Source organism: Bos grunniens, chromosome 15 (assembly GCF_055505025.1).
Source record: "Bos grunniens cultivar Pamir isolate PY7600 chromosome 15, Bosgru_T2T1.0, whole genome shotgun sequence".
Classification (NCBI taxonomy): Eukaryota; Metazoa; Chordata; class Mammalia; order Artiodactyla; family Bovidae; genus Bos; species Bos grunniens.
The window spans coordinates 55,124,869-55,152,730 of record NC_141179.1 but is presented as its reverse complement, the minus strand read 5'-3'; the positions used below and the strand labels follow the sequence as shown (position 1 = coordinate 55,152,730).

General features: G+C 53.5%; 1 protein-coding gene across 4 annotated transcripts in view; it reads left to right on the top strand.

Moving 5' to 3' along the window:
* The first annotated feature begins 3,494 nt into the window (after positions 1-3,494).
* The window catches only part of GDPD5 (glycerophosphodiester phosphodiesterase domain containing 5), a 90,562-nt gene continuing 66,194 nt past the window's right edge, over positions 3,495-27,862 (top strand). The window contains exons 1-2 of one of the 4 annotated variants that reach the window (XR_015142189.1): positions 3,495-4,353; positions 25,893-25,974. The gene's annotated coding sequence lies outside the window, so the exon portion shown is untranslated. The remainder of the gene's footprint in view (positions 4,354-25,892; positions 25,975-27,862) is intronic. The other 3 variants (XM_086340873.1, XM_086340872.1, XM_086340874.1) reach the window with 3 other exon arrangements.

The following is a 27,862-nucleotide window of genomic DNA, read 5'->3' as shown; positions in this document are numbered from 1 at the left end:
TCACCCCCACCAAGCGCAGTGCCTCCACATGGTGGGCGCACAGGAGCGGTGTACTGAAAGCAGACCTCATGGGGCGCCCTACTTAAGGCAAAAAATGTGAAATTGTTAATGTAAATGTAAGCATCAAAGTGAATGCTTATTTGTATTGCAATTGGGAAGGAGCTTGCAACACAGTTGAAACTGCAGAAGAAAGTAAGGTCAGAAGAATGCGGGAAAGGGGACTTCCCTGGCAGTCCAGTGGTTAAGATGCAGGGGGCGCAGTTCGACCCCTGGTCGGGAAACTAAGATCCTGCATGCCAAAAGACACAGCCAAAAAAAAGAAGAAGAATGTGAGGAGGGTGAAGGTCCTTTGAGCAGGCACCAGGCTGACAAGGCTCTCCTTTCCTGTCAGCCCCGGGGGCTCAGATTCAATCACCCTCAGACAAGCCACCGTGATTACCGTGCCTCTGTCACACGTGGTGAGCCTCTCTGGCGCAGAAAGGCCTGATTCTCCTGGGTCGGGAGACTTCCTCCCCGGGGAGGGTAGTCAGAGGGCGAATGTGGGCGTCTGAGTCCTGCGTGCTGCTCCCTTCCTGCTGACCTTGGGCACTTGTCTCTGGGGCCTCAAGGATCATGGAGGGTCTGTGCTGAAAGCCTCCTTTTCATGCAGGCATTCTGCTCATCTGACCCCACTCTGGAGACTCTCATAGCAGGGGCGGCCAGAGAACAGCTTTGTGAGAGCCTCATTCATCTCCCAATGCTGAGGTCTCACAAGGGTGCCAGGCTGTCTGCTGGGTGCTGGTGCATAGGGGCACACGGCCTCAGAGGTACTGCTGACGCAGTGGGTCCAACTAGACACGAAATACCTGATTACTGAGCCTTCAAGCCAAGCCATTCCAGACCGAAGGTGGACTTCCAATGAGAATCCAAGGAAGGCTTCTCAGAGGAGGAGACACTTGATTTGAAAGACTGAACATTCATTCAACAATTATTTACTGAGCCAGACTATGTGCCAGACTATGCTAGGGTCTGGGAATACAGCAACGAGGAGGACAGATGGGCATTTGCTCCAAAGCTTCTTCCCTTCAGGTCAGCAGGGAAGTAGGAATTAACTCAGGAGGAAGGGGGAACATGGCTCCCAGACAAGCAGGAGCAACCACATGAAGGGAGAGATGTATCCTGTTCATGGATGAAGCTGAGAGACGTGTGGTATGAGGGGAGAGGGGAGTGATTGGGAGGTAAAGCCAGTGGGGTTGGCAGAGAGCAGCAACAGAGGGACCGGAATGCCAGGCTGGGATCTAGGTCTTGATCATGCTGGCAACTGGGAGCCACAGAAGGTTCTGAGCAGAGGGAGCAGTCACAAGGTTTCTTAGCAAACTAGCTTGCAAGCCCTCCAGCCACAGCCACCGGTGTTAGCTTCCTGGGGCCAACCTCCCCACCCCCACCCCTGGGCCTGGCCAGGAGAGAACACCTGCTTCTTCCCCCGCCTCTGCCTCCCCCGCAACACACACAGCTTGGACTTCAGCCTCTGCTCACCCTTTTCCATGTTCCCCCAGCCAGACTCTAAGGTGTACTCTGAAGAGGGATGGGGCAGAGCTCTGGGTCCAGGCCTCACAGAGGATTCCAACTCTTCATACCATCTGCCTCTTGTGGGCTTTAAATGTTTTCATGCTATCTGGCTTCCCTACCTGTCTTTCCCATATCAAGACCTGGTTTTAAAACGTCCCAGGACTCCCCTCTGATACCCAGTGAGAGAAGAATCAGGGGCTTCAAGGCTGGGGCCTCAGCAAAAACCTGTTGGGTTCAGGACCAGAAGCAAGACTCTAATGGAGTTCTTGGCTCTTAGAAAAAAAGTCTGGGGAATTCCCTGGTGGTCCAGGGTTATGATTTAGTGCTTTCACTGTGGGGGTCTGGCCTTGATCCCTGGTTGGGGAACTGAGATCACAGTGTAGCCAAAAAAAGAGAAAAAAAGGAAAAAGTATTCTCCTGCTCCTGTCTAGCTCCACCTGCCTCTTCCATCCATTCTCCTGTGCCTTCTCTACGAGCACCAACTACCCTGAACTTGTCTGGATTCTTCAACAGAGCAGTGCTCTCCCCCACCTCCAGCGTTTAGTCCAGGCTGGCCTTTACAAAGACAGAGCACTGTCCATTCCCCAAGGTTCCCTCCTAAGCTAGCTAACCCCTATTTCTGGGCTGAGTCTGCTTGTCACTCCCTGAGGGAAACCTCTCCTAATCCCCTCAGAATAGGCGAGGGATCCCCAGAGAGGTTCTTTCAGACTCCATGCTTTTGCACGTACTATTTCCTCTGCCAGAAGACCTTCCCTCCATCCTCTGAAGCCTGCTGCCTGTCCAGTCCTCGCTAAGTAGCAACATCTTTATTTCCCTTTTACAGTTGAGGCACCAGAGGCTCGGAGGGATCAAGTAACCTGTTCAAAGCCACATAGCTTTGCCCTAGAATGTGACAGTGATGAGTAGAAGGAATCCTGTGCCAGCTATATGGTCTTGGGAACATCACTTGGTGACATCTCTCTGCCTTTGTGGCCTCATCAGTGAAATGGGGTACCTATAGTACAAGGTTGGTGGTGAGGCTTACAGAAAACCTGTACTCCGTAGCCTCCATCCTTTCCCTCCCAGGCCAATTAATGGCTTTTACATGGCCCCTGCTGGACGTTCAACACTCAGTCATTCATACATCAAAACCCTCCAAGACTAGCTCTGTGCCTCGCCCTGTATGGGGAATCTAGCGCCCAGAGATAAATCAGACACAGCCCCAACTCCAAGGCTCTGGGGGAGGGATGGGGTGGGAGTACAGGACAGAAACTCAATACTATAGAGATGTCTGTGCGCTGTCCCTACCTAACCTCTGCTTTTAGCGTCTTATTTTTAAAACTGACAACGACGCCCCCCATCCACCCCCCCCCCACCCCCGCAGGTGGGCTCTGGGAAGGAGGAAAAATGTTAAAGAAAGACCCGCTCTTTATTTTCAAAATCTTATTTTTCATTGCTTCCAGAAACCTGAATATTTCAGGGTATCCAAGTTCATCTCACGCTGAGCCTTAGAAGCCAGAGAGGGAGAAGGATACTGTGAGGCTGTGTCCCACCAGTATTGAGGGCTTCACTATTCCTGAGGACTCCACTCGCCCCAGGATAACTACCCTAGTTTCCATCCTGTTCCTTTTCCCACCTCGACCCCTGTTCCTACCCCTTGACTGCCCACCCTCGGTCCCAGATAAACCAGCCCTCCCTACTCCTACTTCCATCCGGGTCCCCAGGTTACCCTCTCCCTCAGCTCAGCTCTTTAAAATCCCACAGTGCCCTCCCTTATCCAGTCTGCTGCTGCACCTCTCCGCTTCGGCCCCGCCCTCTCCTAGGTAGAGTCCACGTTCCGCTGAGTTCCGCTCTTTTCCCGCTCTCGGATTGGCTCCAGCTGCCCGACGGCGCGGGACCTGAGCCGGGTGGGGGTAGGAGCGGAATCTGGAGCTCGCCCCGCCCCTTGCTTGTAGCTCGGGTGGGCGGGGCCTCATACTGATCCCGCCCCTACTCGGGAGGGGCCGTGCTGGCCGGCGCTCGGGCACTGAGCGGCGGTACCCCGGCTCCGCTCGGCTCCGGCTCAGACTGCAGCTCCAGTGGGAGTGGGCGGCGGGGATGACAGCGGCAGTGGCAGCGGCTGCGGTGCGGGACTAAGCGAGCGGCGAGCGATCCGAGGAAAGAGGAGGAAGTATAACCGCGGCCCGGAGCTCTGGAGTCAGCTGCCGCGCCGTGGACCGCCCCATATTGCGGAGCCAGCCGAGTCCGGACCTAGAAAGACTTCCCCGCCGGCTCCGGCCGCCGCGGCTCCGCGCTCCTCGCCGGCGCCCTGCCCTGCCCCGCCTGCCCCAGCCCCGGGTTCCGGCGGGACGCTCCCTGCTCCGCGGTCCGGGACGTGTAGCCCGGACGCTCCGAACCCCCGACCCAGATCCAGTGCACCGGGACGGGACGCTCCTGGCCCACTATACGGTTCCAGGATTACGGGCTCGCTCACAGCCTTTCTGTAGTGTGTGTCGGAGCCCCCAGCCCTCCGGCCAGGGTTAAGGCGGGGTGCACCCCAGCCCCCTGATTGAGTGCAAAGGAGTCCGGACGCCTCCAGACTCTGATTCCCCGAAACTCGGACCTTCTGCCGCCTCTGACACGGTACTTCGGACTTGGGATCCGTGCGAAAGTCCAGGAAGCCCCGGCCTGGTCCAGAGCCCCGTGAGGGGTCCCAGGCGGGCTGGACAGTCAGACTGAGCCAGACTGTGCTGGTGCTGCGAGCCGAAGCTGCCACCTTCCTGCCGCCCAGACGAGGGGCTGAACGCTTGCCCCGAAGAGAACACAAGAGAGAGCCGAGAGCTGCAGGTGAGAGAGCCCCGGATGCCGAGCAAAGGCGGCCTCCAACCCCATCCTGGCAGCTCCGAGGCCACCTGCGGGTGTGCACGGGGCATTAGCTGCAGCTGGAACTGGCTAGGAGCGGGGCGCGGGAAAGGGAGGAGAAAAGGAGAGAAAACGGGCACTTATTGAGCGCCCATTGTGTGCGGGTCCGCGCCCCACCCTTGCGCAAAGGATCCCTCAAATGGCTCACTCCCACTGCGTGTGATGAAAGGTGTTGTGTGCTGTTAAGAGCGCTCACAGATGGGGAAACTGAGGTTCATCAGGGTTGATTGACCCTGCTCTTTTTTACTCTGGTGCTGAGACTGGGGAGGAGTGTTAGGCTGGAAAGGGAGAGGAGCAGAGAATGGAGAGGAAAAGAAAGGAAGTGCATAGCTGCCAGGCAGGAGGTGGGGGGGAGGGGTCAAGGTGGGGCCACTGGGCCCTCGGAGAGCTGATCCTGAGGCTGGGAGGTGGTCTTTCCCTCCCACCCCGTTGTCATGTCACCTCCCGGGAAAGGTGACCCAGAGTTGAGAGCAGAAATGGGAAGCTTACCAGTTTCACAGCTTCCCTCCCTGACATCTGCCCCGTCCCCTGTGTGCCAGGATCCAGCGTCTCTAAGAGGCTAGGAGGTCCTGAGATGCTGCTTATCTGCTAGGAGAACACACCATAGAGGTCCCCAAGTCAAAGCCTGTCAGAGCTGAAGGAGATGAGGCCCTCAGTACTCACCCGGCACACATGCTGAACATTGGAAAGGGGGACACTGAGGCCTGGGGACAAGGGGGTACCAATTATTGAGGTCCTAAAGCAAGTGACAGGTTGAGCCAGAAGTACACTTGAGAAGAACCTTCCCAGACATCCTTCAAGGTATCCACTCTGCTTCCCTGGTTAGCGTCTTCTCAATGGGTGGCTGGGGTTTTCCCACCCCAGATGTTAGGTCTCAGTGACCACATGTGAGGCTGTTGTGAGAATCCATGTGGTTGGTGCTGGGGCCTGAGACAGATCAGCAGCCCCACAGCCTCTGGCCCAGACCTCAAGTCTGACCGCAGCCTCTCCGGGGCAGGGGAATCTGCAAGACACCTCTGGTCTGGGAGGGCAGGGGTTTGCACAGGTTCCCAGGGTTGGGGCTGCCGGGGCGAAGGGCACAGTCCCAGGGGCCGGATTCCCAGGCAGGGGTCCTGTTGCCTCCTGGGGTTGTGCACGGAGAGGGATGTTATGAAAGAGTGCTTGGCATGGACTCCGTGGGCTCTTGTTCTTGGTGGGAAGGGAACGTGGCCTCAATAGGAGCCCTGGTGGCCTTGGCTGGGACTAGTTAACCCCTGCTGTGCCCAGCTTCCTGGAGTCAAGGGGAAACCACTTTGGAAAGCCCCTAGGAGGTAGGGGAGGGTGGAGAGGTCAGCTGAAGACTGGAAGCTCTCAGTCTCTGGGGGTGAGTGTTTGGGGGACCTGGAAGAGAAAGTAACTGAGGGGCTTGGGATTCCCAGCCCCCACCTTCCCTGGGGGTTCAAATGCTCATAATAATCCCGCATCTAAACAAAGCTCCTCTTTGATGAGATAATCTCGCACCTGTGATCTCATTTCATGGTGGAGTAGAAAGGATCGGGAACACAGTGAGGCAGGAGACACTGGGGCGCCCCCCAGGGGTCTCTTGGATGCATCCGTGGCTCCACGCCTCACCTGTAAAATGGAGTCAAGGCAGGTGATAGGTTACCTGCTCAGAGAATAGGGCCGTCTCGTCCAGCCCACTGTCGAGTGCTAAAGAGTGGTGTTTGCCAAGACAGGGCTTGTTGCTAATGGCTACCTTGTGTGGGAAACTGAGGCTCAGAGAGGTGAAACCATCTGCGCAGAGCCTTTGAGTTTGCTTCAGGAACTGAGTGCTGACTGTGTACCAGATGCCCTGGAAGGTGTCCGGATGGAGAAGGGATTGTGGGGACTAGCACTCAATGGGGCGGGCTGAGCGCACAGGCAAACAGCAGTGAGTCACACCAGGCAGCAGAAATCTGCTCTGATTCCTCCCACTGGCCATGTGGTGTTGGGCAAGTCACTTCACTCCTCTGAGCCCCAGCTGCTTCTCTGTGAATTAGAACTCCTCTTTTACAAGGTTGTTGTGAGGTTTAAATATACAGCACGTGGCCAGATAGCTATTTCCTTCCCTGTAAGAAAAGGAAGCTTGAATTTTTGACCAGGAAAGCCAGAGAAATTCTCAGACTTGCCTTGGGTAGGAATGGAGGCTACTGTTGCAGGTTCACAGACCTGGATTTGCTCAGCTGTAAGGGTCAGGCTCCCCTGGGCCACCGCCCTCATCCTATAACCCTTTTGAATCTGCTTCGGGGCCCTGGCAAGGAGGCTTTGGGTTCTGACCCTTCACCTCAGGGCTGCTGGCCCCCTTCAGGGTTGGGGGGAGTGGGTGTTCGTTCCCTCTGGCCCATTGTCTGGCCTCCCTAGCCACAAAGGTGCAGTAAATAATTTATGGCTCCCCTTGCTGGGAGGCAGCTTGGAGGAATTGATTGCTCTGTGGTCAGCTGGGTTTCTGAACCCCACCAGAGAAGGCAGGTTGTTCCTGTCAGTGCTAGATCAAGTCTTAGATATGGCAGAAAGGGGCGACAGGAAGAAAGTGACCTGTTATCAACCCCAGCTGTCTTAAAGGGGGCAAGGTGGGCCTGCAGGAAACAATGGAAACCAAGCTAGATGAACAAGGATCAAACTGTTGGGCTCCTGATTCCAAATGGGTCAGGAGGGGTGGCTGGGAGAGGCTCTTGGGGACCAGAGTATCCCGGAAGGCTTTGTCAAGTAGAAAGATGTCTAGACAGGGGCTAGAGGCAACTTGCTGTAGAGAGTAGCGGTCCTGACATCAGCTCAAGGTTGAATTCTGGCCGTGCCACTTACTTATTGTGTGACTGTGAGCAAGGCACCTGCCCGGCCAGGCCTCTGCTCCCTCCTCTGTAAAATGAGGTTAGCTACAGGTAACTGTGAGGTCATATACATAAAGATGGCCTGATAGGCATTTAATGAAAGAGTGCCTCACTGTGAACGTGAGCCGCAAGGTGGTCTAATGGCGGGAAAGATGAGCCGGTGTAATAAGCAGGGAGGTGGGGAGAACTTAGAGTGGTGATGAATCTGTGGGGTCAGAGAAGGGTGTGAATAAGAGGGGTGGGTGGCCAGATGGTGGAGGGCCTTGAATGCCAGACAGAATTCACACTGCAGAAAGCATCACAGGGCCCCATTGAGAACCCTCTGTGATGCCTTCTTACCAGTAAGATGGAGACTAGACCTCTTTGTGCGTTCAAGGTCTTGTCCACCAAAGCCACTGCATGGACCCCTGGTCATTGCTCACTACTGTTTCCTAAACACATCACGTGTGGCCCCTTTGTTTATGGGGTTCCTCCCATCATCCATGGGCTTCCCTGATAGCTCAAATGGTAAAGAATCTGCCTGCAGTGCAGGAGACCCAGGCTTTGATCCCTGAGTCGGGAAGATCCCCTGGAGAAGGGAATGGCAACCCACTCCAGTATTCCTGCCCAGAGAAGTCCATGGCCAGACCATGGGGTCGCAGAGAGTCAGACACTGAGTGACTAACACTTTCACTTTTCTTTCCCATTGTCCATACCATCCTCCTCTCTGCCCACTTCCCCATCGGTCAAGGCCCAATTCAGAACATAAATCCCCACCATCCCTCCACCCCCCACTGAGAAACATTCCTGGATTACCCAAGCCTCTGGTCACTCTGCCTCTAAATCTTTCACACTTCATAGTAATAGTATAAACAATTCCTACTTTACAGTTGGTAATATGTATCCACACTCATTTACTTCTACTGTGATGGTGATATGAGCAATTGCTAATGCTCTTGAGTACTTGTTCTGGGCTAGACACGGTGCTGTTTTACAGACCCTCTCATTCACAACGCTGGGAGGAAGCTACTGTTATGCCCCAGAAACTAGGGCTCAGAAAGGCTCCTTGTCTTGCCCAAGGTCACACAGCTAGATGGTGGGAGAAGTCAGGAGTGTGCTGTTATCTGCAACTGAACAGACAGCACAGCAGCTCTTAGATGTCCTGCCTCTTCAACTCCACCCAAGTACCTCGAGAGCAAACTGCACATGTAAAAAGCCTGGAAAGGGTCCTTCCTCCCAGGGCTAGGGAAGGGCAGTGCTGGGCTGAGCAGGGGGCCCTGGACCCTGCACTGGCTGGCTGTATGACTTGGGGTGAATCAGACGCATCTGTGGTCCTGTTTCCCCGGGTCTGTGGGGAGGGGAGTGGGGTATCCGAGCTTCCAGAGCTCCAGCCTTCTGCAGTGTCCTTTGTGACCCTGGAAGGTAGGGGAGGAGACCACAGCATCAGAGCCAGAGGATGTGGTACGATGGGCGGCTGTGATTTTTGGCCCAGGCGCTGTCTGGACCAGCAGGCTCTGTAGTTAGCCGCTGCCTCCTCCCCCTGAAGGAGGGAGGCGGCCTGGGCTGCTGGAGCATGGTCATTAACTGGGCCGAGACGACCCTGTGATTGGGAGCCGGCTGGGCCAGGCCAGGTTGGCAGGGCTGGAAGCAGGCGGGCCTGGTCACAGTGGGGTCACTGGCGGGGCAGCTGGCTGAGCAGCTGCCTCTCCTCCCTTTGCAGCCTCCAGGGCGGGACCCACGGGGCACCAGAACTTTGTCAGCCAAGGCTTGCCCTTCTTCCTGTGGTGGTCGTGGGAGTGGAGCAATCAGGAAGGGAGCCAGGCCTGAAGATGTCTCCTTCTAGAAGCTTCCAGGACTCCTCCTCTACAGATCCACAGCCCTTACTTGCCTTCTGTGGTCTGTGGATTGGGTTTATGTAGGTCTGCTTCCCTTGCTAGCCAGTCAGAAGCAGATTCTCTGCCACCCAATTCTCCCCCTGCTCCCAGAGTGCCTGGCACAGAGTGGGTGCCTCTACCCCGTCCCAGGAGAGCCAGTGCAAGCTGCCCCTTAGGCAGGTTACTCAATCCTTGTACCTGTTTCCTTCTCTATAAAATGTCACCAGTAATCACAGTGTTGCAGGGGTTAAATGAGACGATGGGAGGCAGGTGCCAGGCCTGACACACAGACTCTGGCAGTGTGAGTCCCCTTGCCCGTCCCCCCAGTTGCTTCGTGATCAAGTGACTCGGTAAGAAGCTGATGGAAGAGCCCAGCCACTGAGGCTGGGAGGGAGGGTGTGCCAAGCAGCAGGGAAGGCTTCTTCCAGGAGGATGCTTTGCCACCTGGGGAGGACTCTGGAAGATCGGATTTGGAGAACTGCCACTCCCACCACCCTCCCAGTAGGTAGGCCAAGTTCTAGGCAGAGGTCAGGACCAAGAGGGATGTCCAGGGACCTGGTCCTTCCCAGACCTTCACAGCAGGAATGACCCAGTTGGGAGGAGCCGTCTGGAGTCCAGGTAGCAGATGCTGAGCAGAATGAATCCTTCCTTTAAGGGAAGCAGTGTTCATTTTGTCTCCCTCTCCCCTGCACACACACATGATTACATGTTACAAAACATAACATGACTGGAGATTTTGGTCCGTGAGGGGAACAGACATTCAACAAGTAAACACAGATACAAAACCTCCAAATTGTGAAGACTGAGCTCCCAAGGCAGGGGCCGATCCCATGGACATCTGTGGATGGTTAGAGGGCAATGCTCAAATCACAGCCCAAGTGCACACTTTCTGGCCATGTGACTTGGGCAAGTGATTTAACCTCTCTGGGTCTCTGTTTCTCCATCTGTAAAATGGGCACAGTTATAGTTGTGGTGAGGATTAAATGCATTATTCATGTAAAACACTCAGAAAAATGCCTGGCACATAATAAGCACTCAGTGCATATGTGCTGTTGTTGCCTGTATCTTGAGCATCTACCGGAGTCTGAAAGAATAGGTGCTCAGCATGGACATAGGGAATGAGTCCCAGGCACAGGGCAGCTGCCCTGGATAATGAATGAATATGCGGCCTCCTCGGGAGGGGAGCACACAGAAGCGGTGACAACACACAGTGTGGCGGAGGCCAGGGGCTGGGTTTGCTCAGTGCAGGGCAGAGATGGAGTCCGGAAGGGCTTCCTGGAGGCGGTGCTCCTGGAACTGCATTGAAAAGTATCAATTAACACGCATACACACACACTCACCTTGGTATCGCTGTGCGGGCAACAGTAGGCACAGGCTCAGAGAGGAGAGGTTCCTGTCCAGGAGGAGTCCCTGCCTGGGCAGACCCTGGGTCTGCTGGACTCCACAGGCCTCCATCTTCCCCCTGCCCCACGCTGTCTCACCGGATCTGTGACATCCTGCTGGGGGGCACCAAGGAGGCAGGTGGGAGAAAGTGTGGGTCGAGGTCTGAGAGCCTCAGCTCTTCCCAGGCCTGGGACCAAATCTCCAACAGAAAAGAATAAACAGGCCTTGCTTGGAGATCTTTTATCTTCTTGCTCCCAAAGCACACCCTCCGGCAGAGGTGGTCTTCCAGCGTTAATCCTACAGCTGTTTAGCTTTTGAATGAGTGAACTCTATGTAAAAGAAAAAAAGGCCTTGAAGAATTTGCCTCACCCTCCCACCCAGGAGGCTCAAAGAGAAACTTTTCTTCCACTGACAAAGGAGCCAGGACCCCCCAAGTATCTTTTAAAAAGTTCACCCCAGAGGCACCCTAAAATCAGGGTCCCCTCACACTGCCTGAACTCACAGCTGATGGTGGGCCCTAAGGACACGACCTTGGCCCTTATATTTTGCCTGGTTTTTGCCTCTCTTGTAAAATGAGGTCAGGGTAACAAAGCCCTTCTTTCCTTTATAAGGTGTGGGGTAGAAGAAGTTATAGTGAGCATCTGGGCCCATGGCTCTCAAATTTGCTGCACACACTAGAATCACTGCAGAAACTTTTAAAAGTCCTGCCTGGTCCCCACTCCTGGGGCAAGACCTACACAACAATAGTTTTTAAAGCTCCCCAGGTGACGTCAAAGCACAACCAAGACTGAGAACCACTTGGCTACCCTCTGCAGCATGCCTCCTACCGCATCCCCGGGTGATAGCCGTACATCCCTGAGACAAGGAGCTCGTTGCTTCCAGGGTATTGCCCTCCCTGGAGAAACAGGGACTGGAAAGACTTTGCAATCTGATAAACCTAGATTCCAACACCCCTCTGATCCCTGCTTGAGTATCTTCTCTGAGCCTCAGTGTCCTCATCTGAAAACAGAAATAACATCTCTCTCTGAAAGGACCATAGAGACCAAATGAGGCCATGTGCAGGAAGCACCAGTGTGGCACTGGCCATGCCAGCAGTGTGCCATAGAAGGTCACAGACAGTGGCAGAGCCTGCTGGACTCAGACCCTGGGCTCCCCCTGCATTGCTCTTTCTACTGGCCCAGCCACCTGAAGCTGGGTCTTGGAGACGGAGGCTGGCGTGGGGAGAGATCAGCAGCCAGTCTTGGGGCCCTTCCCATCCCCCTTCTCTCTAAGAGATAAGACAAGGCAGCAAGCATTTTGTCTTGCTTGGTTTTGTTTTAATGGCCCAAGAGTCAAGCTCTCCTTAACAATGAAGCCTTGTCTGAATCTGCTTGTTTTTCCAACCCGGACACCCAGTTGCACCGCCTGCTTGGGGCCCCGTCCCACCTGGAAGAACTAAAGAATGCCAGAGGTTTTTTTTTTTTTTTTTTCATCTCGGGGAGGGTACTGGGGAGACATTGGAGGCCTCTGTGTGGCCCTCACCAATAATTGACCCCATTTAAGTCAGCTGCCTCTGTTGAAAGCCAATCCAAGAAAATTATTTCAGGGTAGTTACCAGGATGGGTTTCAGAAGCAGAGAAAGTCGCATTTGAGCCCTGGCTTTGTCACTTACTGGAAATACAACCCTGGGAGAGTCATTTCAGCTTTGCTTTTTGAGCACCGGTATTCTCTTCTGTAAAATGCACAAATAGGATGTGCAACGTCCTTGGGGAGGTTCTGAGAAGTGAATGAAGTGCTTGGTGTATAGTTCACAGTGCCTAGCGTGTCATGAGTGCTCACACTGGCCGTGGCGGACCTCAGTGAACTCTGCCTCCTGCCTTCATGGCCCAGTCCTGCTCCCTGCTCCCAACCTGCTCTGAGTGCTGGCCCAGGCTGAGAGAGCGGAGGTCTGCACACTTAGTAACATGCCCCCTGCAAACCCCTATTATGTAATCATTTGTTCCATGCACATTTAGAGGGGACTCTGAGGGGGAAAGAAAGACTGCAAAAAGGGGTCACTGGCAACAGTACCTGGTCACCTCTGCTCTGGCTCAACAAGGGAGGGTGTATGAGCCCAGAGTGAGCTGCTCAGACAACGGGGTGTGGCAAACCAGCAAAGGGAGCACAGCTGCAGGGGGCCGGTTCCTGCCCAGGGCTGCAGGTACCCCAGGAGGAAGTGGTCAGCTATCAGGACAGAGGCTCTGGCCCGCAGGAGAGGGACCCAGGTAACCCAGGAGCCCCAGTGGTGGAATAAAACTTCCACTCCCTTCTTTCCTCCAGTCTCCCATTGGGGTTTCCCACTGGGTGAACCTCCCAGAAACCAACAGCAGATAACTCAACACCTCAGCCTCCAGGGGCCCCGATGCAAAGTGGGCTGGGCCCAGAGAGGCAAACAACAAACACAAGGCTTTCAGGTAAAACCTATGAGGTGCGCTGGACTCACCCTCCACGGGATGCAGTTTAGGGCTCATCTTTGATACTTGAGTTTATCCCTCTCAAAGGGGATCTCAGCCCCCACCCCAGAGCATCCCATCTTCCACAGTCTTCTCCGAGAGGAGTGCTGGGGGCACCCATCTTTCTATTTCTGCCTCACCAGAGGGGCCTGAGCACTCCTTTGAGACTGGTGCCCAGGCCCCTGGCCGCCATCCCCACCACTTGGCCCAGCTCCACTGGTCCTCAGAGGACCTAGCTGTGAGTTTCCAGCGTGTGTCTCTGTCCCTTTTGGTCAGGAAGCATGGAATAGTGGTTAGAATACAGGCTCTAAAACCAGACTTTCTCCTGAAATCCTGACTCTGCCGTAATATGGCTGGGGGACTAACCACTGTGTCCCTTAACCTCCCTGTGCCTGGGTTTCCTTGTCTTTGAACTAGGAATAGCAGAGAGTACCTCACAGGGTTGTTGTGAGGATTGATGAGTCAATGAATGGAAAGTGCCTGGGACGGTGCCTGGTGAACAGGAAGTGCCCAGGAAATAACGGTCTTTACCATTATCACAAATAAGACAGTGGGAGCCCAGAACTCACGATGTGGCCGGACCTTTAATATGAGAGGACGGGGACCGTCACCGCCCTCAGTCTAGACTCTGCCCCGGTGACGAGGGCTGTGACCGTTCCCCACAGCCTGACCCCGCTGTGGACACTTACCTGTCAGTTACCTCCCCCCGCCCCACGTCCTCCCGGGCAAATCACGTCCTGTGAGAAGTAGCCTCTCGTTCTATTAAGGTTCAGTGTCCGAGAGCAGTCGCCAGTCCCCCGCAGATACCGAGGGATGACCATAATCAAATAACTGATTTAATGTGATAAATGTCCAGGGTGTTTTGAAAATCAAAATGGATATTTGTTTTTTTTCTGCTTGAGAATAAATGGCTTATTTGTCAGAAAAAAAAGAAAAAAGCAGTTGGATGAGATGTCCCCAAGTTCTACCACCAAGTCTGCATGAAGAGCTGGGAGGAAGAAGACTTGGGTGTCGCCACCCTGAAGAAGCCCCAAGGCTGGGGTGGCAGGGAATGGTTAGGGTGTGGTTCAAGTCTCTTCCTCACAGGGCAGGGCAGGCAGCTCTGAGCAGGATGCAAGCAAAAACACAGGAGCTCGGAAGAGAATGAGAGAAGCCGGGGGGCTTCATGGAGAAGGGGGCATTTGAAATGAATCTTAAAAGATAGGCTAGGAACTCTACTGGTCTGAATTGGGTGGGAAGGGTGTTCTAGGAAGAGGAAGCATAAGGCTCGGAAGCGTGGCCCTAGGGGCTGCAGCAAGCAGAGCTCGAGGAAGACGCTCCAGGCTAGAATGATGCTCCAGGGTGGAATGATGCTCTGGTGACACACATGGCCTCTGGAATCAGACAGACATGGGTTTGAATCCCTGCTCAGTTTCTCATTGAATTATTTCTTATTCTTTGACTGTGGGCAAGTGGCCTGGCTGCTCTGGCCCTCTGCTTCCCCAGCAGTGGAACAGGGCTAAGCCCTTCCAGGGCCCGGTAGTGACGTGGAGATTGCTGAGCGTGGCTGGAGGAGCCAGGCCTCCCCTTCACTTGTTGCTGCAGAGGAGGCGGGGACCTCGGGGCTCACCCTGGCCCATGCCTCTTCCCCCTAGGTCAGGCTGCAGGTAGCTTCCAGGGTGGTCTTACCAGGGACAGCCTTATCTCAGGAGTCAGGCAAAGGCTACGGGGAGGCTGGCGTCAGATGAGCTCAGGGGCATAGTCAGACAGAAGATGTATCGGGCCATATTGCGTGGAAAGTGTCTGGAGGCCTTTGGGGCGTGGCGTTGTGGGGACAGCAGGGCAGTCCTAGAATGCAGAGCCCTCTCCTTAATAGCTGGCCACCACTGAGCACTCCCTCTTCTCCCGGATGGAAATCTCCGACAGACTGAGGAGGAGCAGCGAGATGCCAAGGGTGGGTGTGGTCGTGCCTTGATCTCAACCGGCTGCCGTGTCAGTCCTGGCTTTGCAGCCCAGCTCTGCCTCTTTAGAGCTTTGAAGACACTGGGTAAGTTACTTACACTTTCTGAGCCTCAGTTACCCACCTAGAAAGTAAGGGTAAACAGAAGAAAAGGGTAGCCACACTTACTTTCCAGGTCTGTTTTGAAGCTAAAATGAATTAATGGATGAGATGCGTGCATGCGTGTTAAGTCACTTCAGTTCTGTCCACCTCTTTGCGATCCCCTGGACTGTAGCCTGCCAGGCCCCTCTGTCCCTGGGCTTCTCCAGGCAAGAATACTGGAGTGAGTTGCCATGCCCTCCTACAGGGGATCTTCCTGACCCAGGGATCGAATCCACGTCTCTCATGTCTCCTGTATTGGTGGGCGGGTTCTTTACCACTACCGGCACCTGGGAAGCCCTGATGGATAAGACAGCATCTTGTATTTTAAAAAAATATTTATTTATTTGGCTGCTTGGGATCTTCCTTGCATCGTGCGGATCTTTCATTGTGACGAATGGACTCTCTAGATGTGGCACTTGGGCTTAGTTGCTCCAAGTCGTGTGGATCCTAGTTCCCTGGCTGGGCATCCAACCTGCGTCCCCTGCATTGCAAGGCAGACTCTAACCACGGGGCCACCAGGGAAGTCCAAGCATCTTGTATTTTAGAAGAGAGTCCACAACCACTTTTATCCTGTTTCCTTTCTACCTGCACTGTCCGTTTCTAATGCTGCCTCAGGAAGTTCTTTCTTGTGTCTAACTTAAGTCCACCATGCTGCAATTGGAACCTCCTTCCTTTTGTTGAGGCCTGTGCAGAAGCAGGCTAAGCCCATTCTGTACAGAAATGTGCCCATCAGTACCTTCAGTGAGTGAGGCAGGGAACAGCAGAGCAACTGGGTGCTGGTTTTCAACCTCTGTCTTGGGAGCCCAGTTGTCAATGGCCAGCGCCTTCTGACCAGCATGATGTGGGGGTGGGTGCCTCATCTTGACTGTTTTCACTGTTCTTCCTCTCTGGGTTTTATCCATGCTCCAAAACGGGGACCCAGGGGTAGTGGAGAGTGCTCTGGGCTAGGTCTCAAAGGCCTGGGTCCCAGCACCCACTAGACTCCTGACTTTCTGTGTGGCCTGAAGCCAGTTAGCAGCCTCTCTGGGGCACAGTAGGTCTATGAGGATGTCTGTGCCCAGGGTCCCAGATGTCTCCAGTAAAGATGGGTACAGTTCAGCTGAAGCCCCCCTTTCTGTTTCTCATTTACCTGGGCTCCCACCACCCTGGGAAGTCAGTAAATTAGGGTCCTGCTGATGGCAGTGGTGGTAGGAGCTGAGCTCACCTCTCAGGCCGGGGCTTCCGAGAGCAGGAGGGGCACGTTTAAGATTAGACAGGGAGTGGGAATGGGGGGATTCCTTGTGGGTAGGGCAGCACCTGCCTCCTCAAACAGGGATTTTGAGAGCCTGGATTTCCTCCTACCCACCTAAACTCATCCCACAAAAGGTCAATTATATTTGTCGAGTCCCTCCTCCGAGCAGATCCTTTCCCACGTGAGGTCTGTCTACTTTAATCTCTCTTTTGTGGGTGGGGTAACTCAAGGCTCAGAGAGATGAGGTGACTGGCTTGTCAGTGGGACCAAGGAGCCACGGGGCTCTTGATTCTGCCCAGCCCCTACCCCCATTCACACCAGGCCTGGCATCTAGGTCCTCAGCAGAGGAGGACCACAGGGGTTGTCGTGCGTGAGTCCGTTTCCAGTCTGGGAGGGCACTGCATGGGCTGTGGGAGGTTGCCCAGGGCTCCTGGGACTGCCCTTTCCCTGGGAAGAAGTTGGTCAAGGAGGTAGAGGGATCGGGAACCCAGGAGTTCTGGGTTGCAGCTAGTTCTCAGTGCTCCTGTGAACTTCAGTGTTTGTTTTCCTGGAGGATCAAGACTGATTTCTCTTTGGTTTTGATCACAGGATAGTTTACCTTTTACAAAGCAGTTTGCTATTCATGATGTCACCGAACCTTAGCGGCCATCTGTGAGAGGCAGCGTGGGACTTGCTTGGGAGGGCCAGAGAGGGGGAGCTCTGGAGTCAGGCAAACCTGGGTTTTAATTCTGCTGCTGCTGCTGCTAAGTCACTTCAGTCGTGTCCGACTGTGTGACCCCATAGACGGCAGCCCACCAGGCTCCCCCGTCCCTGGGATTCTCCAGGCAAGAACACTGGAGTGGGTTGTCATTGCCTTCTCCAGGTTTTAATTCTGGCTCCCACCAACTCTCTGCCCTCAGGCATGTGAGTAACCAGCTGAGCCTCAATTTGCTCATCTGTAAAAGGGACAATCGTTCCCCACCACAAATAGCAGCAGCTGTCCTGCTGGCTGTGTGCATTAGATAAGGTCTGTAACCACTGGTCCAGTTCCTGGTGCAGAGTAGTACTTTAAGTGATTTTTTTTTTAATCTGCCCCACTTTTTGGATGGGAATGTGGAGGCTCAAAGAAGGAAGGTCACTTGCCTGAGGTCACATGGTGACTTAGCTTGGTCCTCCAGAATTCCTGTCTGTAGCTTTTTTCTCCAACACCTCCTTCACTATCCTCAAGTGACCCAACACTTCATTAGTCTATCCAGGTCTTCAGTGTGTTACACTGTCCGATGAGGCCTGGTATCCCTTCCCCCTAGCGCCTAACAGCACTTACCTGGCACACAATAGGCACTTTCAAAATGTTTGTTGGGACTTCCCTGGCAGTCCAGTGGTTAAAACTCCGTGCTTCCAGTGCTGGAGGGATGGGTTCCATCCCCAGGGAGCTAATATCCCCGTGCAGCTGAAGAAAAAAAGAAAAAAAACAAAGTTTGTTCTGTGCATGAATATGTTGATAAGTTGGTATAAAAATGTAAAGTGTTAGTTGCTCAGTCGTGTCCGACTCTTTGCAATCCCATGGACTGTAGCCCGCCAAGCTCCTCTGTCCATGAAATTTTCCAGGCAAAGATACTAGAGTGGGTTGCCATTCCCTTCTCCAGGGGATCCTCCTGACCCAGGGATCAAACCCAGGTCTTCTGCATTGCAGGCAGATTCTTTACCATCCGAGCCTATTTTTTCAGGCAGCTAAGGCTTGTGTCCCTGAGGCTTCCTCCTACTTCCTGTTCCCTTTAAAAACAGCCGTCTAATAGTTTGGGTTGGAAACCTTTTCGAAAAGGAGTGATGGCTTCCTTTCCCTGCACGAGGCCCACGTGGTTAACTTCCTGGGACGGTGAACACTGACTGCTTTGCTCGGAGAGCCGAGACCGGCTGAGACCCCACAGGTTTCCTGCACCCCGTGACCCAGGACTGCTCTCTTGTTCAACAACAGTTTCTGCCTTTGTGGGTTCCTGACTCTTCTCTCCCTGCCCACACATCTGCCAGGTCCAGCACCTCTTTTTCCTCCCCTCTTGCCCCTGTGTGTATTTCCTAATTTGCTGCTCCTTCCAGTTGGGGACTGAGAAATGGGACAACTGAGCTTATTAGAATTGCTTCATTGATTCATTCACTCGTAGCTATTCAACTAGAAATTTTTGTCTCTGGGTCTTGCATCCATCATCTATCCATCCTGATTGAGGACCTCTGCAGTGGCTTGTGATCAATCAAGACATGACCACACCCTCCCAGGAGCACACACAGGTATATCATGATGTACACAGCACATGCCGGCCCAGGACTTTACAGTTTATAATCCACCTCTGCCTGTAGCACCACACTGCATTTTCACAGCAGCCCTGAGCATAGCATTATCTCTGTTTTGCAGACAATGGAAACTGAGCTCATCTGGAGGAGGTCCCTTGCCCAGTGGTCAGCAGGGAGCACAGAACTTCAGTGGGAATTCAGGTCTCCAGCCTGGCCTGTGACCTCTTCCCTCTCCTGTGCTCTGTTTGCAAGCCCTGTGATGCCCCGTTCATTCACTGCTTCTGTCACAAAGCTGGGGCAGGATCATCTGCCTCTGGATCGGCCAGCGGGGAGTGTGGGCTTGCCTTTAGCACACATACTAGTCCTGCAGTGGGCCTGGGCCCACCATCTGGTCCACGCTGCCTGGACTGTGCTCTGTGGAGCCCTGATTCCCTGGGATGGTTCTGGGCCCCAGGACGCGTAGATTTGGGAAATGTAAGGTCACATAGCTCAGAGCAGGGCTTCTCAGGGCCTTTACTGTGTTGATGTGCACGAGGGATCCCCATCCTGTGGCACGGGTGCCACCAGCCTTTCCCAAGCTTGCCTGAACACACGGCTGCTTTGTTGCAGAGCAGGGTCTGGGGGCTGATAGCCTGGAGAAAACTCAGGGGAGAGCTGTTCTGTATACCCTCACTTTCCAATTTGACACAGAAGGCTTCAGCTAGAGCTTGTTTCTGCCCTGGGCAGCTTACCTTTTGAGAGAGGATCTGCGGGAGGACCGTTTAGCCCCAGGAAAGAATTGGTAATAATGGTGGAGTTTCAGGCAACAGGAGGAAGTGAATGGTGGAGATATTTTGATTCTTTCATCCATCAAACACAAATCTCTCAGACGTCTCCTGGGTGCCAGGCGCGCAGCCAGCATTTGGAAATGCCAAGATGCGTCTGACTAAGAACCTTTCATTTCCTTGTGCCCACTAAGGGTTTTTAAAGAAAGACAAATACTAGCCCTAAAAGAAAGAAGTGTTTTTGTTTTTTATTGTTAGGGGTCTTCATGGGAGGTAGGTGGGTGACGCAGTTACTGCTGAGTTCAGTGGCTCTGTAGTCCCTGGTCCAGAGGTGGGTAAGGGACACAGTTCCAGGAACATTTACCCTAGACAGAATTAATATTGCTCCCATATTACAGATGAGGAAACTGAGGCTCAGAAGTCAAGTTGCTTACCCATTTTCACACAGAAGGAGTTCCTTGATGTTGTCAGGAGTGAGGGGAGGCTCAGAAGAGGGAAGGAGCACTTCCCTTGGGCTCCGTTGGCCTGAGCTGGGCTCAGGAATCTGGAGTTAGTCTCTGCACAGAAGAGCAGAGGTCACCTGGGGGTTGGAGGAGTAGACAGGCTCTGGCCAGCCGGGAAGGCCATTCTTGGAAAGGCAACAGCCTGGAGCACAGATACAGAGGTGGCAACCGGGTAGGTTACACCTCCTGGACCCTGTGTAAAGCCTGGGTGATGGAAGCAGAGGGAGGAGAGGTGGGATGTTGGAGATGGGGCTGGAGAAGCTGGGCAGCTCACAAGGGTCCAAACACCAGCTGAGTGGGAGCACCTTGAAGGCCAAGCCATTCATCCCGGTGTCCCCAGCACCTGGCTGCTGCCCACCTGGAGGTTTGTGGACTGACTGGACTCTTCCATCATGGGATCTTGGACAAGTCCTTTCCTGCTCTGGACCTTGAGTTGCTCTTGCTCATGGTTGGGCTCAAGGTCACCTAGTATATCCCTTCCAGCTCTGAAGGGCTCTTGGGAATTCTTGTCATGTGTGCTGGGGAGGACCAGACTGTTTATCCCCCAGCTTTGAGGTCTCCTGGGAAGCCCTAGTAGGGCAAGGGCCAGACATTTGCCAGGGCAGAGGTCAGGCTGACTCTGCTGGAGGAATTCAGTCCTCATTCTCTCTTCCTTTCAGCATCCAGTCTGCTGAGCTCAGGATGAAGTGCCATGGTGTCCTCATGGATGGCTCTTCTAAGGCCCCAAACTGGGTGGCGGAGGGGAGTTGAGCTAGATAGGGGTTGCGGGTTGCCTGCATGAAGCAGCTTGGTGCAGGATAGGAAGCTCTGCTGCTTCTGTGTGAAAATGGGTAAGCTACTTGACTTCTGAGCCTCAGTTTCCTCATCTGTAAAATGGGAGCAATAGTAACTCCCACACTGGGTTTCTTTGAAGATTCAATGAGATAAAACTTGTGAAAGCATATAGTAAACTGACCCTCGCCCCCCACAATCCCCCAGCCCTTTGGGGACTCACCCCTTTCCCAGAAGTGCTCCCGGGTGGCCACTCGCTAATCTCCGTGCAGGCTTCTGTAGGGTATACTTTATCCAGGCCAAAGCGATCAGAGCCCATGAATTATGTACATGTTGCACAGGCAGGCCAGGCCTGCGTGTTTGCACTCCTGTGTATGTGTGCCTTCTGACAGGAGGAAAAGCAGTGCTAGGTCCTGGGACCAGACACCACCCCTCCCAGCTGCACCCCAGAGGCCTGCAGAGTGTTGAGTCTGGCCCCTGGGAAAGGGTGGGGCATGTGTCAGAACGCTCCTTCCTCAACTTTTCTGTTCTGCTCACAGACTGGATTCAACAGGCTTGTCTTATCCGGGGGACTCTGGCCTGTGTCCCTGAGGGCAAAACAAGACTGTCACCCTCCCTCCCCTCTGCTTCCCAGGAGGTGTCAGTGGGAGCAACTCAGGTCTCTGGTGTGGCTGCTGCTTTATTTCAACAGGGCCTGGGACACCCCTCTGGGGGACCTGCAGCCTGTCACACGGAGTGCTTGGTCAAAGCCACCTGTCCAGGATGGGGGCGCAGAGGTATAGGGCTGGGCTGCACCCAGCCTCCATTCCCCAAGAGCTCTGAGGGTCTCTCTCAATGCCCTTGTTCCTGAGTGGCTCCCAGATGGTGTTCTGGCCCCACCAGGGCTGGGGGTTGGAGGTAGACAACTGGCATCACAGATGTTCCCTCTGCTTCCATTGGCACGGGGTTGGGGGCAGGGGAGGGGGTGGGCAGGGAGAAGGATATAGTGAGGGGGCAGCATAGACTTAAGGAGTTTATTGAAAAGAGAGCCCAGTGGATATAAATATCTATTCTTTCCCACCCCTCTGGCTTAAAAAGCCCTGACACACCTGAATTCTTGTCCCAGCTCCACCCCTTACGTGTGCAACCTTGAATCTGTGACATGGTCAGTCTGAGGCTCAGCCTAGGCTGTAAAGCTTTTGAGGTTGGTGTGAGGTCAAATCAAACTACCCAGCAGGAGGGACACCTTCTGGTGCCAGGTACTTAGTAGGCCACTGATTTGCAGAAAGATTTAGTTCTAGCCCAGAACAAAGCAACTGGTTTTTTAGATACTTGGTCTGTGATCTCTCTCTAAGCAGGAAAGAGGAAATTTCTCTTAAGCTCCATAAAATGATCAGGGCAACTTAGATACATTCTCCACTCATGAGCCCAGCAGGGGAGGCTCTGAGTCACCTGGGCATTCTCTCTGGGATGGGGCAGCCCTGACTCTGCATTCTTGCCAGTGGCCTAGGGCAAGTCCCTGACCTCCTTGTTCCTGTAGAAGGAAGGTAAGCGACGCCTAACTCTCAGCATTGTGGAATTACCTATACAACTCTATTGAAGGATTTCCCTGGTGGTCGAGTGGCGAAGCCTGTGCTCCCAATGCAGGGAACCTGAGTTCAAGCGCTGGTCAGGAAACTAAATCCCGCATGCCTCAACTAAGAATTTCCATGCCACAGCTAAAGATCCCTCATGTTGCAACAAAGACCTGGAGCAGTCAAAACAAACAAAAAAAACACACTCTATTGGAAAGCAAAAAGCACCACTGATACATAGTGAGTGCAGGCCAGTGGCTCAGGAAGCCAAGGCTGTGTTTGTTCCCTGTTCTGGTGACCAGCAGGCTCTGTGACGCCAGCTCAGTGAAGCCTCGTTTACTTTCCTTAATGGGACAGCTGGTTAATCAGCCTCTGAGTATTTCTGACAAATGCCCCTGTGAACTGACCAACACTGGATCAGCACTCGCCAGACCTTGACACTCCTTGTGCTTAGCTGGCCAGCTTTGGGCACAAGGCCATGACCCAGCATCCCATCCCCTGATTCTCAGCTCGTCCCTCAGATGACCCGATATAGCAGTTGCTGTGCTGGCGACGGAGAGCAGGACAGAGCTCTGCCCCTGAAGCCTGGTTCCGGGTGGGCAGAAAGAGAGGATTTAGAGAAGGATCAGTGGCGGGGACCCGGTCAGGGCATGGGGGACAGTCGGTGGGAACAGTCCTGCCTGGCTCTGTTACCAATTCCCTGTGCCTTTGGGCACTTGACCTTTCTCTCTCTGGGCCTCAGTTTTGCATCTGAAAGAGCATGTTGGGGAAGGTTGTCCCAGGAAGCTGTGAGCTAACATGAAGCAGTGTGAGTCAAGGAATGATCTCTGAAGCCAGCCAGGCCTGGAGTTCTCACCCTGGCTCCTCCACGTCCCAGCTTTGACCTTGGACAGGTCACCTAGCCTTTCCAGACCTGTCTGACAGGTGTATGCTGGTCCTGCTAGCCCAGGGCAGACACTGATAGTGGACGCCCTGCCCAGCAGTGTCTGGTGATAGTGGGCCTCAGGGCAGCTTCGGCCCATCCCCATCTCCTTTCCCTAGGAGGAAGTTCCCTAGGAACTCTTGCCCCCAGCAGATCTAGGGGGCCGCGGACTATTGCAGATCCCAGTGCTGAGTCTAGTGAGCTGTATGTGATGCTCGTGCCGGGGACTCCAGGATCAGGATGGAGCCAGCCATCCTCTGCCTCTTAAAGGGAAGGGTGGGGAGTGAGTACACTAAGCCCAGCCTCAGATATTCAACAGCACCTTGGAAACTTGGTCGTTTAGAACCATGGAATCTTTCTGTCCCCAACTCTTGGAAGCACTGAATCATGGAACCCTAGAATCTTGGCTCTTTGAAATCAAGACTTTGAGAAGCAGACTAGACTCAAAAGTAACCTCATGGATCCTCTGATTCACATCTCCCCCTAGCCCAGGCGACCCCTCTGTGGACCCCTGGTCATCCAGGGTCAGGGCGCCCTCATGCAGGCCTCAGGCTTGAGTCGGGTCACCAGGCTGCCCGCCACCTCCTTGTGGTCATGACTGACCCCAGGCCCATGCCCCAGGGGCTGGTAGCACTGACAGGCAGCTGGGAGGGAGTTCAGTGCTGCTCAGCTAAGAATAGAAGGCTTTGTGCGATTTAAGTAGCAGCCTGATCATACCAGGCCTCCCAGCCAGGCCTCAGAGAGCTTAGGAGGCAGGATGTGAGGCTACCGTGAGTGCCCCCTGGGTGAGGGAGGGAGAGGGTGGATGGAAGGTGCTGGGGCAGCCACTGGGCTTCCCTGGGAGTTCTCTTCCATTTCCACGTGGTGATGATTTGACTTTTTCCATCAGGCGAAGCTCTTTGCTCCTCCCTTCTCCTCCCTGCGGCTGGCTGGGGAGCATCACTCAGCATTCCCCTAGGAAGGCTGAGGAACATCTCTTCTGGGAAGAATTCAGACAAACAAACCAGCCTCTGAGAGGAACAAACAGATCGATGAAAATGACATCGTCTGCAAAGAGAGCCGATGATGGTGGCCATTTATTAAGCACCTACTGCATGCCAGACCTTGGGCACAGCGTTTTGTGTCCTTGCCCTCTCTGACCCTCACAGAGGAGGTATCTGTGTCCCCGAAATGCAGACGAGGACACTGAGGCCCAGGTAGTACATGGCAGAGCTGGGATTGGGACCAGGGACCGTCCCACCTTGTCTGTTCTGGGAACAGAGGATTCCTGAGTTAGGGGAGAGATGAGAGTCGGGGTTCTTGGAGAGAGCCCTGGGCATGGAGGGCTCTATCTCTCAGTGCAGTTGTGTCACTCCAGTACTGGATTAAGAGGTGGGATTGTGATCCTATCACAGCGTAGCAGGCACTGGCCCCTGTGTGTAGAGTTGGAATGAAACCAAACCCCTTCCTCTTTGAAGTGGGCAAAGGCTGCCTAGGGCAGGATCATGAGGCTGCCGCTTCTTTTTTAAATTTTAATATATTTGTGTATTTGACTATACCAAATCTTAGTTGTGGCATGTGGAATCTAGTTCCCTGACCGGGAATTGAACCCGGGCCCCCTGCATTGGGAGCTTGGAGTCTTAGCCACGGGACCAGCAGGGAAGTTCCAAGGCTGCAGCTTCTGATTCTTGCTCTTTTGACCAGTAGTGTCCTGGTGCCCTTTTTGGCAGGTCACTGGTACCTCCCACCTCCCCTCCCTCTCACAGATTATTCCCAGTGAGAACTGGAAGGAATTCTGGGTAACCTTCTGATTGTACAGATGGGAGAACTGAGGCCTCTGAAGAACAGGGATGGCCCGAGGTCATGAAGTAAGTGGGCCTGGGAACATATAGTAGGTGTTCAAGAAATTCTTTCTGCAGGCCAGGCCAGTGCTTGTTCCCCTGTGGGGTGCTGCATCTGTGTGGAGATCGTGGGGGCCTGGAGTGGGCTGGGGTCTCAGCTGGATCCTGAGAGTCAGGAAGGCAAGGGCCAAAGGCCCCAAGCCTTTGTCTGTATGCCCCAGACTCATCTATGCTTGCCCCAGCCCTGCCCAACTCAAAAGTCCCCTCTTCCATGAAGCCTGCCTGGACTCTCCCCTCTAAAACCTCTCCTAATCTCCCCCTCTAACCCAAGAGTGGGATTGTGGTTCAAAAAAACCCATAACTTAAAATATACTATCTTAATCATTTTTAAGAATACCGTTGATACTCTTAACTGTATTCACATGTTGCACAGCAGGTCTCTAGAATGTTTTCATCTCAAACACCTGAAACTCTGTACCCACTAAATAATAACTCCTCATCCTCCCACCAGCCCTTGGCAACCGCCATTCTCCTTTCTGTTTCTATGAATTTGATTCCTGTAAATACCTCGTATAAGTGGAATCATGCAGTGTTTGTCTTGTTGTGATTGGCTTATTTCACTTGGCATAATGTCCTCATGGTTCATTCATGTTGTAGCATGTGATAAGATTTTCTTCCTTTTTAAAGCCAAATAACATTCCATCGTATGTATATACCACATTTTGTTTATCGATTTGTTCGTCAATAGATCCTTAGGTTGCTCCTGTCTCTTGCTGCTGTGGAAAGAGTAGGAGTTTTGAGGTTGAATGGGCCTGGGTTGGATTCCTGGTTTCCAGCACCAGTTGAGTGGTAAGTGTGCTAGTTGCTATTGGGTCACTTGATATTGTACTGGATTAAATTGCTGCAAGGATTAGAAATGGTGCACAAGAAAATGCCCCAGCATGCAAAGAGCCACCAGGGAGTGGTAGGGGGATTCATTCTTGTTATCTGCTTTCCTCCTAGGCACAGATCCCTTTGGGGGTTTGTAGGACCCACATACTGAAGTTCACCTCAGCCCCTATCCACCAGACCAACTCAGCATCTGGTGAGTCTTGGAACAGTGTCACTGGAGGTGGCCTGGATGGGAGGGGAGTTTGGGGGAGAGTGGATCCATGTATACATATAGCTGAGTCCCTTTGCTGTTCACCTGAAACTATCATAACATTGTTAATTGGCTCTACCCCAACACAAAATAACAAGTTAAAAAAACAACAGCAGCAACAGTGTCATTGGAGAGCACCTGGGACCAGGGACTTGTCCTAGTTCACACAGCTAGGCCTTGGCCATGCCAGGGTAAGAATAAGGTCTCCCGCCTCCCAGCCTGGCACTTTCCCATTGCAGGCTCCAGGATCCGCAGGTCTTGATCTTAGGAGGCACTGGCTCTCCAGGATTGATCCTGCAGCATGCAGGGCTGAGGGAGGTGGGGAGCAGGGAGGCAGACATCTCAGGCTCATCCATGAAGGGCAGAGGTGGGTGGCATCTGCCAGGCTTCCCTCATTACCGCCTTCTCCAGGTGACAAGGGGGTCATGTTCAACTCATATGCATGGCTTGGGCTCGTCTAAGGCCCTTGCCTTGCACCTGGGAGCTTACTCTGCTTTCATTCACACTCACTCAGCTATTCTTTGCGCATCCCTTCTCTTGGTTGGTTATTCTGCAACCACTCCCTGAGGCCTGCTGTGAGCCTGCAGACCAGTCGGACCTTGCAGGCTTAGTATGGCATGGCAGTGAATAGTGTGGACTCAGGCTAAACTCCCTGGGTTCAAATCCTGGTCTGCTGGTTACTAGCTCTGTGACCTTGGGCAAGTTGCTTAACCTCTTGGTGCCTCAGATTCTTCTGCTTTAAAGAGGAGACAATCATGTTCTAGTTACTACTGTTATATAACAAATCACCCCCAAACATAGTGACTTTATGTAAGAACAATCACTTGATTACCGCACCGTTTCTATAGCTCAGGATTTAAGCTGGGCTCCGCTGAGCAGTTCTGGCTCAAGGTTACCCATGTGGTCTCTGGGCTTTGCTTCTCTCTGAGCTCATCTGTGCTTCCCCACAGTATGCATCCCATTTGATGACCTGGCCTTGGAAATCTTACAGTGTCACTTTAGCCACCAGTCCTAACCCTCCCAGATTCAAGTCGGGGGTAATAACATAGACCCCACCTCTCCATGGCAAGAGTGTCAGAGTTCTAAGGAGAGTGTGTGGGCTGGGAGTTATTAGTGCCAATGTCTTTGGAAATACAGTCTGCCAGAAGTGTAAGATGAATCAAAACACAGGAAATATCTAGAACAAAGCCTAGGCATTGTAAACAAATGGTAGCCATACATAGTCAAGGGTGATTTTGACCAGATGCAATTACTCGTGATATGCTGACTTTAGGACCTGACTCCTACTGCTAACTGGCAGCATTCCCCATTTAGGTAGTGAGGGATCTATAGGAGTTCGACAAGCCGAGGCTAGTGGGAAGGCATTCCATGCAGGGGGAACTGGTTGTGTAAAGATGTGGAGCTGGAGAGTGGAGTCCCTGGGGCAGGCACTTAGCCCCACTTGGCTGGGGCGCCCATGTGTGGGAGGCCAGGATGGTGAATTGAGGCCGAACTGAGAAGAGCGCACTATTGGGTTGACCAAAAAGTTCGTTTGGGTTTTGCCATTTGGCCGATCCAACGTAAAAGGTTTGTTTGATGCCTTGGGTCCCAGGGAGCCCTTGGGTGAAGTATGAGAGGCTGGAGTGCCCCCCTGGAGGAGCTGCTTCTGCATTGGCATCAGCAGGACTGGGGCGGGGGTGTAGGGAGAGAGGACAGGAATGAGGGGACTCATACCCAGGTGTTTGCCTGGGGTGTTTGCATCAGCTTTGCGTGTGCTGTGCACACCACCCGGCTTGCTTTCCCAAGTATACTGGATGCACGTGTGCATGCATGCTCAGTCGCTCAGTCGTGT